Source organism: Microplitis mediator, chromosome 3 (assembly GCF_029852145.1).
Source record: "Microplitis mediator isolate UGA2020A chromosome 3, iyMicMedi2.1, whole genome shotgun sequence".
Classification (NCBI taxonomy): domain Eukaryota; kingdom Metazoa; phylum Arthropoda; class Insecta; order Hymenoptera; family Braconidae; genus Microplitis; species Microplitis mediator.
This window is the reverse complement of record NC_079971.1, coordinates 5,199,286-5,217,852: the sequence shown is the minus strand read 5'-3', so window position 1 is coordinate 5,217,852 and position 18,567 is coordinate 5,199,286. Positions and strand designations below refer to the sequence as shown.

General features: G+C 32.2%; 1 protein-coding gene across 11 annotated transcripts in view; it reads right to left on the bottom strand.

Annotated features, from left to right (window-relative positions):
- Positions 1-18,567, bottom strand: part of LOC130664387 (mucin-5AC-like) — a 324,309-nt gene that overhangs the window by 181,018 nt on the left and 124,724 nt on the right. For 2 of the 11 annotated variants that reach the window (XM_057464212.1, XM_057464211.1), the window contains exon 2: positions 10,432-10,492. The exons of the other annotated variants lie outside the window; for them this stretch is intronic. The gene's annotated coding sequence lies outside the window, so the exon portion shown is untranslated. The remainder of the gene's footprint in view (positions 1-10,431; positions 10,493-18,567) is intronic. 11 annotated transcript variants of the gene reach the window in all.

Here is an 18,567-nt window from a genome sequence, read left to right as displayed (position 1 = left end):
TTTATCCTGAGTCACAAATTATATTTTTCATGATTACCTGCAAGATTCAGTGTCAGCAGCCAGTAAGAAATAAGTTAATTTCAAGCCGATGATGCGGAGAACTGTTTGAGAATGAGAAATATGTGATTTACAGTCACTTAAATAGTAAATAAGACAAAAATATTATTTTCACTGATTTTTTAGTAATTTTATTTGGTGAATTAAAACTGTCACTTGAAAAATGAAATGAGTAAACTGAAGTGACAAGTAAACAAATGAGAGTAATAAGGCTGCGAATGAACATTAAATATAACTGACACCGGGCAGAAACAATTGTGTTTCTTCCCAAGGAAAAAAACACGCATGTTTCTGCCCGCTGTATGAAGGTATTTTTGAATTACAAATTCGCTAGCAGTTGTTTGCAGCGTCGGCTCGAAATTAGCTTGTTTCGACGGGCTGTAGAGACACTGAAACTCCAAGTTTCGATGTTGGTATAATGAAAAAAATATGAATCAAGTACGCGGATAATAAATATAGTGAAACTTAGTAGTTCAATACTTATGTATACTTTTAATGTTTTTGGTTTTTTAACTTGTCAATATGCATGTTAGTGGCTTGAAGATCCTGACGATTGGTTTCTACTAAGACTTTTTTTTTCTAACAGCCTTTTTCATTCAAACTGCTTCATTTTTTCGCTATTGGAATCAATTTCTACTAATTTTTTTTTAAATGTTATTAAAATTGCATTCGTGCCGCGCCACTTTTTGAACAGTTTTGAAAGAAAAAAAAATTTGTCGGATTTTTTCAGTCAAAAAAAAAGAAAGTAAAAATTTTTCCAGCTTTGTGACGAAATTCTCCGACTTTTCCCTGATTTTTCCAGTATATTTATAATTCCTTGACATTTCCAGGTTTTCCAGGAGTGTGGCCACCATGACTTAAAGTCTTATTAATATAATTCGATTTTCGATTTTTTTGTTAAAAATAATTGATTATAATCAAAGAAAAATTCAGTTAAGAAGTTTATTATAGTGACGTCTTTTAGAAAGTAGGTCTGTGAGTCGCCTGGGTTTAAGCCGTCACGAACAATGAATCAGCCTAATTGTTGCTGTAGAAGCTGTCATTCATCCTTCACAGTAAAAAGTATTGTGTAAAATCAACACAGTTTGTGTGTTAAAAACGGTTGACGCGAAATTTGTGTTGAAATTTTGACACAAACTTTGTGTAACCCCTTTTTAACACAAAGATTATGTTGAAATATCGCCACAAGAGGGCGCAAAGAATTCCACAGTAACACACAAAATGTGTTAATAAAGAGTGTATAACACATTTTTTATGTTACAAAAAGTGACACAAACTTTGTGTTAGTTTAACACAAACCGTTTTCGACACAAATACACAATATTTTTTACTGTGTTGGTACGAACCCTATTGAATATTAGCATCCAACTCTTTCCCATTTAAAAGACCAGTAAAAATCGATGAATTTTCTGAGATTTTTTCTTAAAATTTTCGTCCATGTCTTTCTGTCTTTTTTGTCCACATTAACATTCATATTAATCTCGCTCTGTTTTCTACATGTATACTATTTCTCTATTTTACTCATATTTTTTTTTGTTAACCACCAATTCGATGTTCAAAAGCTGAAACTCTGAGTTGGTATCAAGACTGTGTTGAAACTTTGGTCCAACATTCCCGATAGTATTCAAGAGCGGAATATTAGTGATGACGATTTGGGAATAGTCACTTGAAATTCGATCCAAGCCAGTGAATTAACAAATAACTTTGTAGGTCCATATCGCGTTTACGTTTAAACACGTACGAAACTGGATAACCAACTAAGCTCAAGTTCATTCGTTTGCTGGTGCGTGTAGAATAGCTTATATGCTGTGAATATATAATTATATTTATGCACACGTGTGTCGTTATAGTGTGAGCAGTAAGAGTGTTTGTATAAATGCAGGAAGTAGCAAGTGTCTGGTGTGCTGTTATGTAGAGCGCAAAGTATAGTTGTACTTTGGCTGTCTTCTCTTTTCACGTGATCGTGCAGTCATAGTTGCCGGTGGTCCGTGTCGCATGGGAATGCAATAACGACTAAGGTCTTAACCCCTAAGACTTTTGGAATGGCGTGAGAGGGTTAGGGTTATGGGTTTTGAGGGTAGGTCCTGTTTCTGCTCCCTTACTACCCTCACCACCGAACCTATCTTAGACTTGTAGAAACGTCTTTGGTGTAGTTAGCTCGCATTAGTAATCTCCCTGAGGTCCTCTTGAATTCGGTCTCACCACGTGCGTGACGATCCAACGACAAATGCAGGCCCCACATTTAAGTCAACCCTCATTGATATTTTTACCCACTTTCTTAACGGGTGTTTCAAAAAAAAAAAAATAAATTACGGTGTACTGATAAAAGAATATTCGCGAAAGAGGAGTGAAAATTTATGGTTGATTGGCAGCAAGAGTAAATTGTAAAAATATAATATAAAGGAAAAAAAAGTAAAATAAAGGAGGAACCGTGGTTGCGGCAGCATTATCTAAAATTCAAGGTGTAATTACTTTGCTGGGCGGCGCTCGGGGCTTGATTTATAGTGATCGCGCTTGATGCAGCTGCGTGGGTGTAAGTAATTAAAAATGTACCATCGCGTGGTACCGCCCGACGTTACAGTTGAAAGTACGGTGGCCTCTTCCTACTCGCTCGTGCTTACTACCCACTCCCGGCACTAAAGCTTAAGCTTTAGCTTGTGTGTCGTGTGTATCTGAGAAATAAGGGGCGTCTGGGTTTTGTCGGTTAAATAACCCGCTACCCTAGAGCTACCCCAGAACTACCCCTTGGTACCGCCTTGTCCTTGGATAAAAAAAAGCTCATCTGATTTTTATTCCATGCTCAGATGCATCCGATAAACCTGGCAATTATTATATACACAGTTAAACTCGCAATAAACATCTTTTTATTATTGTTATTGCTATTATATTTTATCATTTTAAAGTTTTTTTTTTTCAGCGGTTTGTCAAACTTTAACTGCTAAAGACGTTTCAATTGTTGGCTGCAATTTCCATGAAATAAAATCGAGTGTGAGTGTAAACCAGACGTGGTTTGGTACCTCGCTGACTGGTTTGCAAGGTTAATTGGCCATTCATGGTTAATTTAGTCGCGTCGATGTGACCGAGGGTGAGTAAGGCGATAGGGCAACCGAGGTCTTGTGACCTCAAGCTTTCTCTGCTCTATACCCTTATATAGTTTCTATTCTATTCTCTACCTCGTCCAATCCCTGGATACTAAGTCTTATAAGGTTCATGTTGTTCGCCATTAGGTAGACGTAATTCTAACACTCAACGTTTCTTGTCCGAGACATGGGTTTCATTCTCAGGTTACCTTTCAATAGTCTGACTAATTTAACCCATTACTACTTACTATTTAAACCTGATTGTCTAATGAGTTACTGATATAATGTCAAAATATATTTTTAATGGCACTTCAATAATTCTTTCGTCACAGTGACATTTGATAACTGCATGGGTTTAAAAAAATTTGTTTAATAATTTATAGAGACAAAATGGAAACTAGTCATTTGTAAAAATTATGATAAATTTTACCCCCAATTTTAGATGATACTGAAGTTAGCCGACGTCTAATAATTTTTAGATTTTTTTAAAAACGATAAATTATGAAAAAAAAATATTTAAAAAAATGCACTTGTAGTTTTTTGAATTTTCTACATGTGCATATTTCTAGTTTTTTTCTTTCTTCAAATTTAATTGTTCAAAAAAAAATCCAAAAATTTTTAATTGTCTGCTAACTTTAGGATCATAATTTTATTGACAAACTTAAATCCACTGTATAAAGAGAGAGACATTAAAAATGGACTCAAAATAACACTGGTGTAGGCGGTGTTTAAATACCAGTGTTAAATCGGTGTAAAAAATAATGAAAGGTATAGAAATTAGAAAAAAAAAAGTATTGCATATAAAAAAATTTAATGGATGTTATCTAGAGGAAATTTCAATTTTTCTATATGTATTTACATAAATAATTATTTATGTTACACGTAATTTATTTAAAAATTACACCAATAATTTAACTTAGTAATAAAAATACTGTCTTAACTGTAGTGATCGAATAACTAGAAATATTTTCAACCCCGAAAACTATTTTAACACCGGTAAAGAATATTTACACCTTCGACGGTGTTATTTTAACATCGCTTTCGGTGTTGAAATTTAACACCCAAAATTTTAACACCTACCCCGCTTGGAATTACCCCGGTTTTTTTTTACAGTGTACAGTTAGTATTTTTTTGAATTAATTAAATTATTGGTGATTAAAATGATGGGCGTAAAAGTGTGTCATTTTTAAATCCATTACGCATGATACAACTAATTGAATCAGTGATATACTTGGGACTAATTCGTAGTGAATATTCACTGATTTGCAGGTCTTTTCACTGATTCATTCTAAGAGTTTAGATAATATTCATTAAATTCTTATATTTTTTTATATGCAATACATTTTTTTCCTATTTCTATACGTGAAATTTTTTTTACACCGATTTAACACCGTCAATTTACACTGTTGTTAAATTGAGTCCATTCTTAACACCGGTCTTTTTACAGTGTAGTGATTTATAAAAATTTCACCCCCAATTTTATAAACAAACTTAAGTATTATTTGCATAATTATGCGCCAATTAAGAAAGTATTTTACTCATTCGTTCAGTCATGCCAGTCATTTGTTATCTATAGGATACCATTCTCAGCGCAATTAACCCGCGGTTGAGAAAACCTTAAAAATAAATACGACGGAGGTTCAAAAAAACATCTAATGAAGAAGGAGAAAAAGAAAATGGGAGAGTATAAGAGTGGAAAAGAGGCAGATCTAATTAGGAATCCAGCACTCTCGTGGTTGCAGCCATGAAGAAAGTTGAGAAGAGAGAAATGAGAAAGGCTAAAGACTAGTAACCGTGGCATCAATTCAACCTGCACACGATCGCATATCGCGAAGACATAACAATCAGGAATATGATAACACGCGAGAGATCCTTATAACGTTATAAGTTATAACTCATCTCTTGGATATGATATGCACGGAGAGAGAAAGAAAATTAGGGAGCAGAATAAGGGGAGGGAGAGACGAACAGCAATCACTGAGATGTAGCTTACGCTGGGATGAAAGATGATGAGTGAAGGAGCTAGCCGTGGGGGTTGATGGGTGGGCAAGAGAGTAAGGAGAGGGCCGCTTAATTAGAGCCAGACTTCCGTAGGATGCTTGAGGCTTCCCTGCGCTCAAGTTCTCTTCCTGCAGTTTATCCACGTAAAGTGGCTATCTTCAAGCAACCCTTGAAATTATATCGAATTTCTAGATACCGTGAATCCTTTCGCATCCATCATATTATACTGTCATGTAGGTTTCGTTATTTATTACTTATTATAATTATTTTATTTCACTCAGTATGTTTTTCTTTTTTTTTTTATTATAACTTACAACAAACTTTGTTAATTAAATTAGTTTGTTTTTATTTTAGTGAATAGGGTTTATATATAAGCTACATAAGTTACCTCATCAAAATATTTATTTTATGAAAATGTTATCTTTCAAAAAAATAAAAAAAATACTCTCTAATAATGAATCAGTGAAATTCACTTAGTAGATATTCACTGGGAGACAGCTATAGATATATCACTGGGTGAATTAGTGGTATACTTATAGCTGTAAAAATAGTGACTCTCACTTAAAATTATGTCGGTGATTGACTGACATTAAATGCTGGCTACAATTTATATAAAACATTGATGGGGTATGAAGAGGACACTTTTACGAGAGGACATTCTAATAAACAAGTCTGAGTATTTAAGGTAATTTAAATTGGATAAGTAACTACAAATTTAAGTTTATTTTTGTGTTCATTGATTCCGGTTGGTCGTTAGTGCGTGGTCGTGATATTTTCCGAAAGACAATTAATTTTACTAATTTTACGACCGAAAAGTTGTGTACTTGAAGTCAATTGTTACAAATCATGGATAAAAATGGATAGAAATGTCCATTTTCCATAATGGTTCGAGTAAGACCGAAAACAATTTTATTGATTTTTTTATGTACCTGAAGAACGGAAAGTTTTTCGCGCAACGAAAATGAAAAAAATTTATATAATTTGACTACTTAAGGGGTAGTTCCGGAGTTGAAGTGGCCTAAGATGTTTGGCTGACATACCAGCATCTATATGCGAAATATTTCAGAAATCTAGTGATCCAGTAAATTTTTTACTTTCCAATTGTTTTTTTTTTCAGGTAAATATTTTTTTAGTGTCAACCTTAGATTTGTATACAAGAGAATTCTATTCACTATCACAACTTTAAACCTTTTTGTTTATTTGTAAGTAATATATCAAGCCCAAAACCGAAGGTTTGCTACAATCTGAGCGGACATATTCGTGTTTTTGACTGTTTTTACTTTCTACCGGTCACAGAATTGGCGCGGCAATAGTATAAAAAATTTAATCGGACAATAAATACGACAAATATACAGACGAATTTGATATTCAAGTCAATCAATAATGAATTATAATTCTCATATTTAAGTTAATTAACAATATAATTAGGGGAAGGAGGGGCAAAACGGGGTACTTAAGGAAATACCGAGTTTTTCGTATTTTTTTTTATCAACAAAAAATACATGAGCACTAAATTTAAAAAACTTCTTTTAGTTAACAATTAATTTTCGGTTTAAACCAAAGTAAAATTAATAAATCCCAGTGAATAGAAATACATTTAGTGTATAGGACGTTAATCAAGGGACGTATTTGCGTTTTATAATCCTTGGTCGGCTAAGAGGGTAAAATCTGAAAGCTTAGTGGAATCTCCTTTCGCTCTACTAAGTCTCGTCTCACCCACACCCTTCTGCCAAAGAATCACAAAATATGGAAAGAGAAATCTCAAGCCATCTTTTACACTAAGACGTAATACCTTATCCAGCAATATTGCCCATCTTCACTATATATCCAACCCAATACCAACAGCCAACAATAAATACTTCACCCACTGTCTCTTGGCCACTAAAATTTTATTTTTTCCTCATAAGATAATAAACGATAGCTTAAAAAAAAAAGAAAAAATTTCAACATAATTTTAAGTGGATATCGAGAGAGCAAAAATGTCGGGAATTATTTATAATGTCCAAGCAGTGAGCAAACCCATGGGAAAAAGTCTGAGTCTCTCACTCTATCATCGAGTCTTATTGATAATTCACAAGGTTTGGCCATTCTATACGAGCAATTCTCGAGGGTTCCGACCTACGAATCAACCCCCTCTTTATTCACTCACTCGCCACTCATACGAGGGAAGTCTCTTGTCTTTTACTCACATGATCAATAGGCTTTACTTACTCCAGCACTATTATTTAAATTTACTCGTGTTCTATAAATAAATAAAACTTACAAAAGGATTAAACTAAAAGTGTTTCTATAAATAAATTTATAAAAATTGCTCATCCAATTGTTAGTAAAAAAAGTTATAATTGAACTATTAAATGTATTTCTGAAAAACCAATAGAAGGGTTATACTTTTAAAAGCATAATTTCCCTGCTGTTTATATGCTTTCATACATCTATACAAAGAAAAATGAATTTTTAATAAATTTAAAGCCTCAGTTTGAGGTTTTCAGTTTGGAGTAAAAATTACCTTCGAATAGATTTTGCGCAGGTTAAATTATCGAATCGTCATTCGTCATGCAATATTAACAGCAGTGTTTTTTATACCCTTATATGTTATTGCACCTTTACTATTTATGTCTTTATATACATACATATAGTAAAGTAACACACGAAGGAACCCCGTAGACTTGTAATCCTATATCCACTCGACCATAATTCTCTAGTCGGCATGCGATCGCCACTTAAACGGCACGACACTATAACGTATACACCCACGACAATTTAGACGCGATCAAATTCTCCACCTATATTCATATATATATAAATATATATGTAATTACTAATAATAATGCCTGAAATTTTTCGCTTTGTTTAAATGAAAGTTAAAATATTCATGATCCTGAAATCGGCCGACGTTTAATAGTTTTTTTGATTTTTGAAAAACTATAAATCATAAGAAAAAAAAATATTTAAGAAAAATGAACCTGTAGTTTTTTAAATTTTCTACATGTGCATATTTTTAGTTTTTTTTTTCTGCAAATTTAATTGTTGAAAAAAAAAATCAAAAAATTGTCAACAGTCGGCTAACTTCGAAATCATAAAATATTCTACTAAAAAATTTTTTTTTGTTGTCAAAAAATTTTTATTATGTACAAAGAAAGGGAGGGGGCAAGTTGGTACCCAGAAAAAAAATGACCACTCAAAATTATGTATAAATTTTTTTTTTTAACGTCAGATAATTGAATTTTTTTTAATTAGAAGAGACTCGAATAAAAATTACTTTAAAAAATTTACAGCAAATATTTTTTATTAGAATAAAAATGTCCAATTTACACCATAAAAATATACTAATTTATTAAAAATCTTTATTTGGAATAATTTTTTTGGAATTGACCAAGTTAGCAATTTACCTCATCTTTTTTATGGTAATTAAAATTTTTTTTTGAATGGTCTCATTTTACCCCACTGTCTTTAATAATTAAAGTGAAGGTGAAAAATAATATTATCGTTTTAATTAAATTACAAAATGAACAGTTGATGTGTATGTGAAGATATGTGTAAAAATTTTTGGTAAAGTTATGAAACAAGAGGGTTGTTGATATCACTGAGAATTAACCAATGACGTAGAGGGTAACGATTAAAACAAACGTAACGTCAACTACTGGGAGAGCTGAAGTTTAAGTAATTCTCGGTGGAGAAGATCGCGAGCTGTCTGTGCCCGAAAGTTGGACAGCATTCTGACGGGCGTAAAGAGACGTAATGGAGGGTGAAAAGTCTATGGGCAACATTCATATATATACATATAAAGAGAGAAAGAGAAAGAGAAAGAGTAAAAGGGTGACAGGTAGAGAAAGGGGATGCTAGAGACACGTATAATGCTTATGTGAGCAAGGTCCGTGGTAGATCACACGCGAACGCCTGTGCCACGTCCAAACGCATAGCAGACACACGTCGCATCGTGGGTAAACGTGGGAAATGCCGTGTGCACACACTGAGACCGCCAGAGGGTGAGTGAGAGTTGAGGGTGGGTCCTACATAATGCATGCACGCACTTGTATTTTATATACCTGCAATACTCTTTAAATTACATGTATTTTATCAACAAAAAAAATGATAAAAAAAAATTATCAACGCCCTTACACGAATTACATTTTTTACAATATTCATTTTTTATAAACTCCGTCAATGAAAAAATTTTTCGGTACCTTCGGACATCGGATTTTAATTTTTTATTTTTTATGGCGGAAAGGGGGAGGGGTAAAATGAGACTCATAAAAATTTAATTAAAAATCATAAGAGCCAACTAATTATTTTAAATAAAAATTTTTTCCATTGTGCTGTTATAGTTAAATAGAAATTTTGACTGACTGTTAAATCATTTTTTATTTTTTTACTAATTAATTAAAAATTTTAATAATGTTTTGTTCACGGAAAATAATTTTAAATGAATCAAGAATTTTTTCACTTCCTGTGACATTTTAATCCGTGAAGAAACAGCAAAAAAAAATTTATAAGGAAACGATATAATAGTTTAGAAATTTTTTTTTTCAGAGGTCCATTTTACCCCACATTTTTAATATCTACTGAATAATATTATCTATATCTTATTCAGTGATTAAAAAAAAATGTAAATAGTGACGGAAAACCAGGAGTAGAAATTTTTCTAAAGGATTTTTTTTCTTACTGCTGATATAATTGACCATGACTCGACTTTTTTAAAAAAATTAATTAAAGCTCTCATGTTAAAAAAAAAAATATCAATTTAACGGTGAAAATTTACGAGGGTTAAAATCATAAATACAAGCGTTGCTTGGTCAGTCCGTTTAACTGTTACCTAATAATTATCCCTAAGCTATAATTGTCATCCCCCACAATGTATATATATATATATATGAAGACAATTCAGTACATTACATTCAGTGCAGTGTACATCATGCAACAAGCTTTAAATTCCACCTTTACCCTCATCGGCAGCACCACAAGGGGGTGGAAATCCGTGAAGGGACGTCAGATCACGCGAGGCCGTGCCTGTCGCAAAAGTCCACGCGACCAAAGTACCACGCAATACCGAAACAACACTATGCCTCTGATCAGATTTATAATTACTAATTTTCTCATATTTATTAACGATTCTATTTCTTTGTCTTTGTCTTCCTCTTACCCATACGAAAAAAATATATATCCGGGCAAATCTGGACTATGTCGCATATATGCAAAATATATAAAAATATATGTCTCATATATACAGATTTGCCCGGATATATATTTTTTTCGTATGGGTAATAAAATAAAAATAAATATTTCAAAGACTTACCGCCCGCTGATGAATTGTTGAAAAATTAAGGGTTGATTGAATTTATCGAACAGGTATTTACCTGAAACATAAACAAAGAGAAATAGGCAATCAATATTAAATTTATGAAATTCAGTGATTAGTTTATGTGTAATTGTAATTGATGTCGGTGTTGGTGTTGGTGATAGTTGATAGTCGAGGATAGAAATAGAACGAATAAAGGGTGAGATGCAATGTAATAAGGCAAACTGAATACATGTATATGTATATATATGTGTGTAAGTGTGTCTATGTATATGATATATAGAATGGAAATGAGAAAAGGAGACGCGAAGCGATAATTGCTGAAATTAATTGTAGCCACGGTGCACGAATGTCATGAGCGCGTTTCTCTGTAATTAGCTAGCAGGCATAATTTAAGGCGGACCAAGTTGTTAACAATATCATCGTGCTGTTTGAGTATCCCGGTGCTACTGCTTTGTCAACCCCCAACCCCGAACCCCCAGTTTGATTTATTAACATGGATAACAACTATTTCCCAATTATCACGACATTATATATTTTATATAACTGTTTCATTCTTTATAGGTTTGATATTTTTTTTTACTGGGTGATATTGAGTTAATAAATCGTTTGGCTCTGTTCCAATAAATAACTTTTTTTAGTTTAAAACTGTTTTTTTAAATTATTGTTACAAAATTAATTTTGTTCGTTTATCGAAATTTGGTCAATTCTAAAAACTTAAAATGAAATTTTTTAATGTAAATGTATTAATTTCATGAAATTGTGTAAAATTTATATTTTCAAAATTTGTTACTAATTGAACATCAATTTTTAAATTTTGTATAAATACTGGAAAATTCAAAATATTTTATATGTTATATATTATATGGAAAACGACGACAAATTCTAAGTTTTCACAGGAAAAAATTTGACTTTTTCATATTTTCAATAAAATTTGGCAGTTTTTGCTGATCGATTTTAAGAGAAATCAAAATTAAAAATTTCTACCCAGAAAAAAAGGATTTTGTGACGCAAGAAATATTTAGCGATATGAATTGAAGACAAAAATTTTCTTAGGACTAGAAAAAATTTCTTGATGCAATAATTAATTTCTTGCCTCAAAAAATTTTTTCTTGCTCCAATAAAATTTTATCACGTTCAGAAATCCTTTCTTTCTGTGTAGGAACAGTTTCGGTTTTTCAAAATTCAATTTCAAAATTTCTCATAAAAGAAATTTGATATTCTACACTGAAAAAAATAATCGGTCGCAGTTATCGATTTTTTTTCGCTAGCGGCTACCGAAATAATCGATAGCAGCTACCGATTTTTCTTCGGTAGCCGTTATACCGATTAATTCGGTAACTATTCCTGATTTTTTTGGTATCAGTTACGTACACACACACACACACATATACGATTTCAATCGGTAACTGGTACCGAAATAATCGGTAGCGGCTACCGAAAAATAATCGGTAGCTGCTACTGATTATTTTTTTCAGTACACATAAATTGGATTCAAACAAGAAATTTATGTCTCTCAAAAAAAAAAAAAAAATTTCACCCAAATAGCAGAAAGCACTTATTGAAGAGCATTACAATAATGTGGTTTAATATTGAGATGGTAAAGCAGTAATAAGATGTTATAGCTGTGGGGTGTGTTGGGTATCCATGAGCATGAATAATCTCAAAACAATGATTGTTGAGGCCGCGTGATTGCGCTCGCATGCTTCAAGGACATATCTGCCTAGGTATCAACTCAACTACTCGACCCACCTTAACCACTAGTGCAGCACACGCCTCTACACCCTCTATTACTATTTCCCTCCCCCTTTACTCCTTTATACACATTCTACTACTTATATTATACTAGTATACAAGTAGCTGTATAGAGTTGAGTTGAGTTTAGTTGAATCAAGTCAAGTCGAGTTGAGTTTAAATACTCGGGAGTAGCAACTGAAACCTCCAGTAGTTCACACAACCCCCAAGATTGTTTCCTCTGCCAGCGATATTTACCGATTCCAATTGGTTTCGTGATTGCGCTCAAAGTGCTGCTGCTGCTACTGCTACTGATATAGTCTACGTCTTACTTTCCCTTTAATATATTTATATATACATATATACGTATCGTAATAATATCAGGAAAATCGACTGGCTGGCTGGCTGTTGTTACTAAAACGGCTCCAACGCTCCTGCTGTTATTATTAAGTTTATATATAAATGATAATACTTTTGAATATCGCTTCTAGATGCGTTATATTGAAAACTTATATTATTAAATCAATATCGTATTCATTTATATTATTGTTTTTTATGTATTGATAGTACTGTTTTTTAGTCCTTCGTATTGAACCTCGACGATTATTTATTTACAGCAGTTTGGAAAAGTTAGAGGAAAAAATTAAAAAGAAACTTTTTTTTCCACACATGAATGATGGAATATCCATTATCGTTCTTTATATTTATGTATAATATGATAAACTTGGCTAATTATTAATCGATTGATTTATTTATAAATAGAAAAAATCTCTTTTTTTATCATTCAAATTATTACAACACTCGGGGTAAATATTTCATAGAATAGTAATGCGTTAAAAACGATAAATTAAAATAAAAAATATTTTCAAAAATTGCACACAGTCTTTTTAATTTTCTACATGTGCATTTTTTTATTTTTTTTTTTCTAATTAAATTGTTGATAAAAAAAATTTTTGAATTGAAGAAAAATAAAAAAGTGTAAACATAATGACACAAAGATGGATAGACATGGTACAGAATAATATGAAGTTGGTTATCCAGAAGAGAGTTTTCACTTCACCCTAACTGAAACCCCACACATACTATCTGTGATGTGGTCTGTGGGTCGAGTTTAATAACCCTCTAGTCCTGGACCTCAGCAAACAAATGCTCCTGGCGAAGACTCAATGCCATGAGGGTAAGAGTAAGAGCAAGAGCAAGAGGGAATAGGGGTGTCCTATCATCATGAATAAGAAGTCCCTCTACAGAGCGTGTGCGGCACGAAAAGTCTATCGAAATTTGAGTGGACGATGGTAAAGGTATCAGATTATATCGTGAGTATAAAGCTAAAGAGTAAACGGTTTAAGAGTACTGAGTACAGAGTACAGAGTTGTTAATAGTATAGTAGGTAAGTAAGGGTAAAGGGTTGTCTGGTTAGGGAGAAAAAAGGGGGTATTAGTTGGGAATATTGACTGGTACGAACCAGTACCGATATTACCCCGACACGCCTCGGCCTCGCGCAATGAGAGACCTACAAGCATGTGAGGAGCTCACCCATCAGGTACCCACTTCTATATCCTGCGATCAATTAATTCCACGACGCTAATGCCCTTCTAAAGACTTACCCCTTTCAATCCCTCTTTCCCGCTCTATCTGTATACCTCTTTACTTTATGTAGATATGCTCAGCCTTGTAGAACTGAAAGAACACCTTATCAACGATGAAACCCATACTTGTACTCTGTGCTCTGTACTATCCTTGATGTATGTCAGACTCAAACTTTCAATACATCACGCGATTTCTTTTCACTGGACGTGAAAAAGGTGCTCGAAATAAATCTATTTTTTTTTCTTTTTTACAAATTAAAGTTTTTTTTTTAAACTTCGAGGGGGAGCACTAGTGTGAAATTTTGAAAAAATCAATTTTTTGCGAGCGTCGATAGTCTAGATGTTCAAAAATAACATACTAAAATTTCAAGCATATCTCGAATAGTTTTTTTGAGGTACAGCCATCTGAAGAGCAGCCACTCATCGGTTCTCAAAAATACATTTTTCAAAATTGCAGTTATAACTCGAAGACAAATCATCTGATCGATTTGATTCGACTTGCAGTTTCTTTTATATATGTTTCTACGTACCATGAACTTCCAGTTTTCCGATCGAATCGAAAATGTAATTTTGCCAGGCCAAGAATCATCAAATTTTCGCGCGAAATTTGAAATTTTTTTTAAAAACTCCGCCATTTTGTTACATTTTAATTTTTTCAGTCCGAGGGTATCGGTACAGGAGATACCTTCTAGTTTAATAAACTTTGTGGTTTTTTTGAATTTCTGCACTGCAAAGGTCGCTGTTTGCCTTTTAATATAATGGAAACCTAAAAATGCAAACCTTCTCAATAAGACAATTTATAGATAAATTGAGAAAAATATAGATTGCCCGAACTGAGAATCGAACCCAGACCAATTCGGTATCGCGCCGAGTGCTCTACCAGTTGAGCTATCCGGCACTATACTATATTCCGTTCAATTTGATCTATGACTTATTCGGTTTGTTTGCCTATCACTGCAGCAGTGGGGGGACTTTTTTTGAAGCCTTGAAAGATTGTGAATAACTCGCTGAATTTTGAATGTTTTGGTCCAAAAATTTTATCTTGTATTCATTATATATCCAAAAATATATCCTCAAAACATTAAAATTTTCCATGCAGTAGTTTCCCTTAAAAAAATTCCCAAAAATTATCTTTTTTCAGGCAGTCACAATAGTGGTCCCCCTTAAATAATTTTTATTAATTAGAAAAAAAAATTTTCTTTTATTTTTTTTTTTTTTTTTTCAACTGAATTGTCATGAGGACTCTATTATTCTAACTTTATTCTCATCTATCCGTCTATCTCCTGGTTAACTCGGCAAGGGCTGAGTTCCCCCGAGTATTCTAATTGTGAGAGGCAGCCGAGGAAAATAGGAAGGAAGGCGCCTTAGTGTCTCTCACTTGCTCAACAGCTCTACAACACACTCGTCGGCACACCAGTAAGTATTTCTCGACATGTCTGAGTATTACCTCAGATACTACAGACGACTACTACTTCTACTACTACCACTGGTACTATTTAAATGACTCTTCTTGCTATCGCCAACCAACACGACCAAAATCACGCCTCGGTTACCTGCCGCATCTACTTAAACTACTACAGCCACGATTACTCGCATCTCTTCTCTTCCTTATACATTCTCTTTACTCCTTATTTTACCAAGACTTTATTCCCAAAGCAAAATTAAGTACTTCAAGATGGTAAATAGTCATTGGGTTGGTTTGTCCTCACAAGTATCAACGAACAAGTAGAAAAGTTTACTAATGGAATGACGTCGGATGCAACGTATGTAAACTCAAATCTTTGATGAGTTTGTAATTTCGACTCCATTTTATTTACTAAATCAACTCACAAAAAAAATAATAACTTTAATTATATTCATTTATTTTTTTAGGCCGCGGTAATTGATAGTAATTGAAAGTGATAGATCTTTTGTTACTCGATAAAGAAGTTAATAAAAAAAAAAAAATGGAGAAAAGACTGTCGTTACTTATGAAGGAAAAAAAAAGTTTTACTCAAGTCGACGACACGACTAGTCGACGATTCGAGTTGACATTTTGAGAACGACGTTGGCCCGGTTACCCGTGCGACTGTCGCTCACAATTAGCAGTCCCAGGGGAACTCTACCACCAACTGTGTAGCTAGAGTATATACTGTAGTTGAGAAAACGAGAAAACAGAATAAGAGTAAGGGTGAGAGTCAGATAAAATAGAGCAAGAGTGAACTAGAATGAAAATTACAAATAGAGATAAAATTTTATAAGAGTGAGAAAGAACGAGACTCCCGTACCCTCTTTGTATTAACTATCGGCTCGACTCCTTGTCAACCCTTTTCTCTTGTACCCAAAACTATTTTAAAACTGACACAACTCATTTCAACTTGTCTCCTTTCAATTATCTTTAGCTATTTTTTAAATCTTTTCTCATTTTTGTTTTAAAAAATTAAAAAAAAAATATTGTCGCGCGTTAATTTTGGATTGCTAGAGCAAGACGGTGAACAAGTTCGCCGTTGGCAAGGACACCTCATTAATATTTAGACGTATTTTGAGAGGCGAACCCCCAAGTTGTCTCCCTTGAACCACCGGGTCCCTTCGCCCACCCCTACACACTTTCCCTCGGCACCTTGCGACTTTATACATAATTATTCGAGGGAGATTGGCGAGAGCTCACCTAGTGTAGCCATCCTACAGCTCGACGTCATCGTCCTACGTATAGAGTTTCTCATTCCAGACCTCGACATTGACGATACTCTGAGCTGGGGAGACTCAAATGAGGGCGGCAAGATGAGGGACGGCCAACACTTACTTTATGGTTAATGTATGTGTAATTACTATTTTTATTTTCAATATTTATATATTTTCTCTGCTATAAATATTTTAAATAATTTATATAAGAATTTTATTTTATACTGAAGTTAGATGACGGCTTATAATTTTTGGAGTTTATTCAAATTTATAAATTATGAAAAAAAAAAATGCACTTGTAGTTTTTTAAATTTTCTACATGGGCATATTTTTAGATTGTTTTTTTGTAATTGATTTGAGGTAAAAAAATCAAAAAATTGTAAATTGTCTGATAAATTCAATGATACTGAAGTAAGCCGACGTCTAATAATTTTTGGAATTCATTTAAAACCATCAATTATAAAAAAAAAAATATTTACAAGCATTGCACTTGTAGTTTTTTTATTTTTCTACATGTGTATATTTTTTGATTTTCTTTTTCTGTAATTGATTTTTTTAGAAACAAATCCAAAAATTATTAATTGTCTGGTAACTTCAGAATCATATTTTTTTTTTAAATAAAAAAAAAATCATCAATATTTGTCTCTAATCATGATTATCATGAAATTAAATATTTAATTACCACTTGTATGATTAATGAAATAAAATTTTACTGAATTTTTTTTGTTTAATAATAATAATTATTATTTTTATTATTTTTTAAAATGAACATTACTAACGTTTATGATCGATCGGCAAGTTTTAAAAAGTTTATTTCTCTTTTTCTCGTCTATACGCGATGATAGAGAAAGAAAAAGAGAGAAAACGAAGACCGTAGTCTGTAAATTTTCTTACATTTTATGAGCCATCAGAATTTCATAACCTCGAGCCAGTCCGCGTGGTACTTTACACAGGAAAACTTTTCCAAACTCTCTCTTTCACCCTCTCTCATTTTCTTTCTCTCTTATATATTTTTACATTTTTTTTTACTCTCTCTCGCTCTCTTTCTCTCTACTTTTCTTTATTTTTCGCTTTCTCCCGATCGTATTCCGAGGGAGAATGGATAAATGTTAAACCTAAGGGCCATCATATATATATATATATACATATATATAATACTAAGACCAAAACTGTAATAACGGTTACGAGGATGAATAATAAAAAAAAAATCTAAAGTAGGCTTTTTTTTAAACAACAGTAAATAAAAATTAAAAAATTTGAATACTTATTTATGAATTTTTTTCAAATTTGAAGCCTAAGTTTTAAGTCGAGAAATTATTTTTGTCTTTCTAAAATAAAATAAATTTTTTTTAATATTTTATGATAAATACAAAAATAAAACTTTTTGAGGAATAAATAATTTGTAAAGTTTTTAAAATAAAAAATCGTTTGTTAAATGTATATGCGAACAAGCATGACATGAATGGGCGGTTCATGTCGAGTTTCTGAGAGTAGGATACCCATCAGAAGCAATACAACTTTTATTAGTCGGTTGTCATAAATAAATAATTTAAATTACAAACTAAAGGTGAATATTGGCTTTTATATTGTCAGACCAACTTTTTACATTACTTATACACGTTAATAAATTATTGCATTATATTCTTTTTTTTTTTTTTGTTTTATTTCAGAGCTCATATTTTATTGACAATCGAATTAAAAATATTATTACTTTTTATTTAATTATTTCATTCGTTTTTTAATTAGATACTGGAAGTTGATAAAAAAAAAAATTAATTTATTATTTTTAATAAATTATTCGTGTCATTAAAATTTCATTTTAATATTCAATATTTTAACGTTATCATTTATGTAATGATTTAATGAAAAATGTATAAAGGCACTTTAATTAGTTTACGGAATCAAATATTCAAATTTTAATTTGTGAAAACTGAATTTTATTTAAGGATTTAATTATTTTATATAATTGTAACTTCAAATGAAAAATTTAATTTATCATTTTAATTATTTATACTATTGAATATTATGGAATAAACTCATTATTTAATGGAGAGTTGAAAAATGGGTCACTGGGGAAAAAAATCGTGTCCAATCATTTTTTTTTTTAAGGGGTTTTAAATTGTAATTATTCAAAAGCTAAGTAATTTAAAAT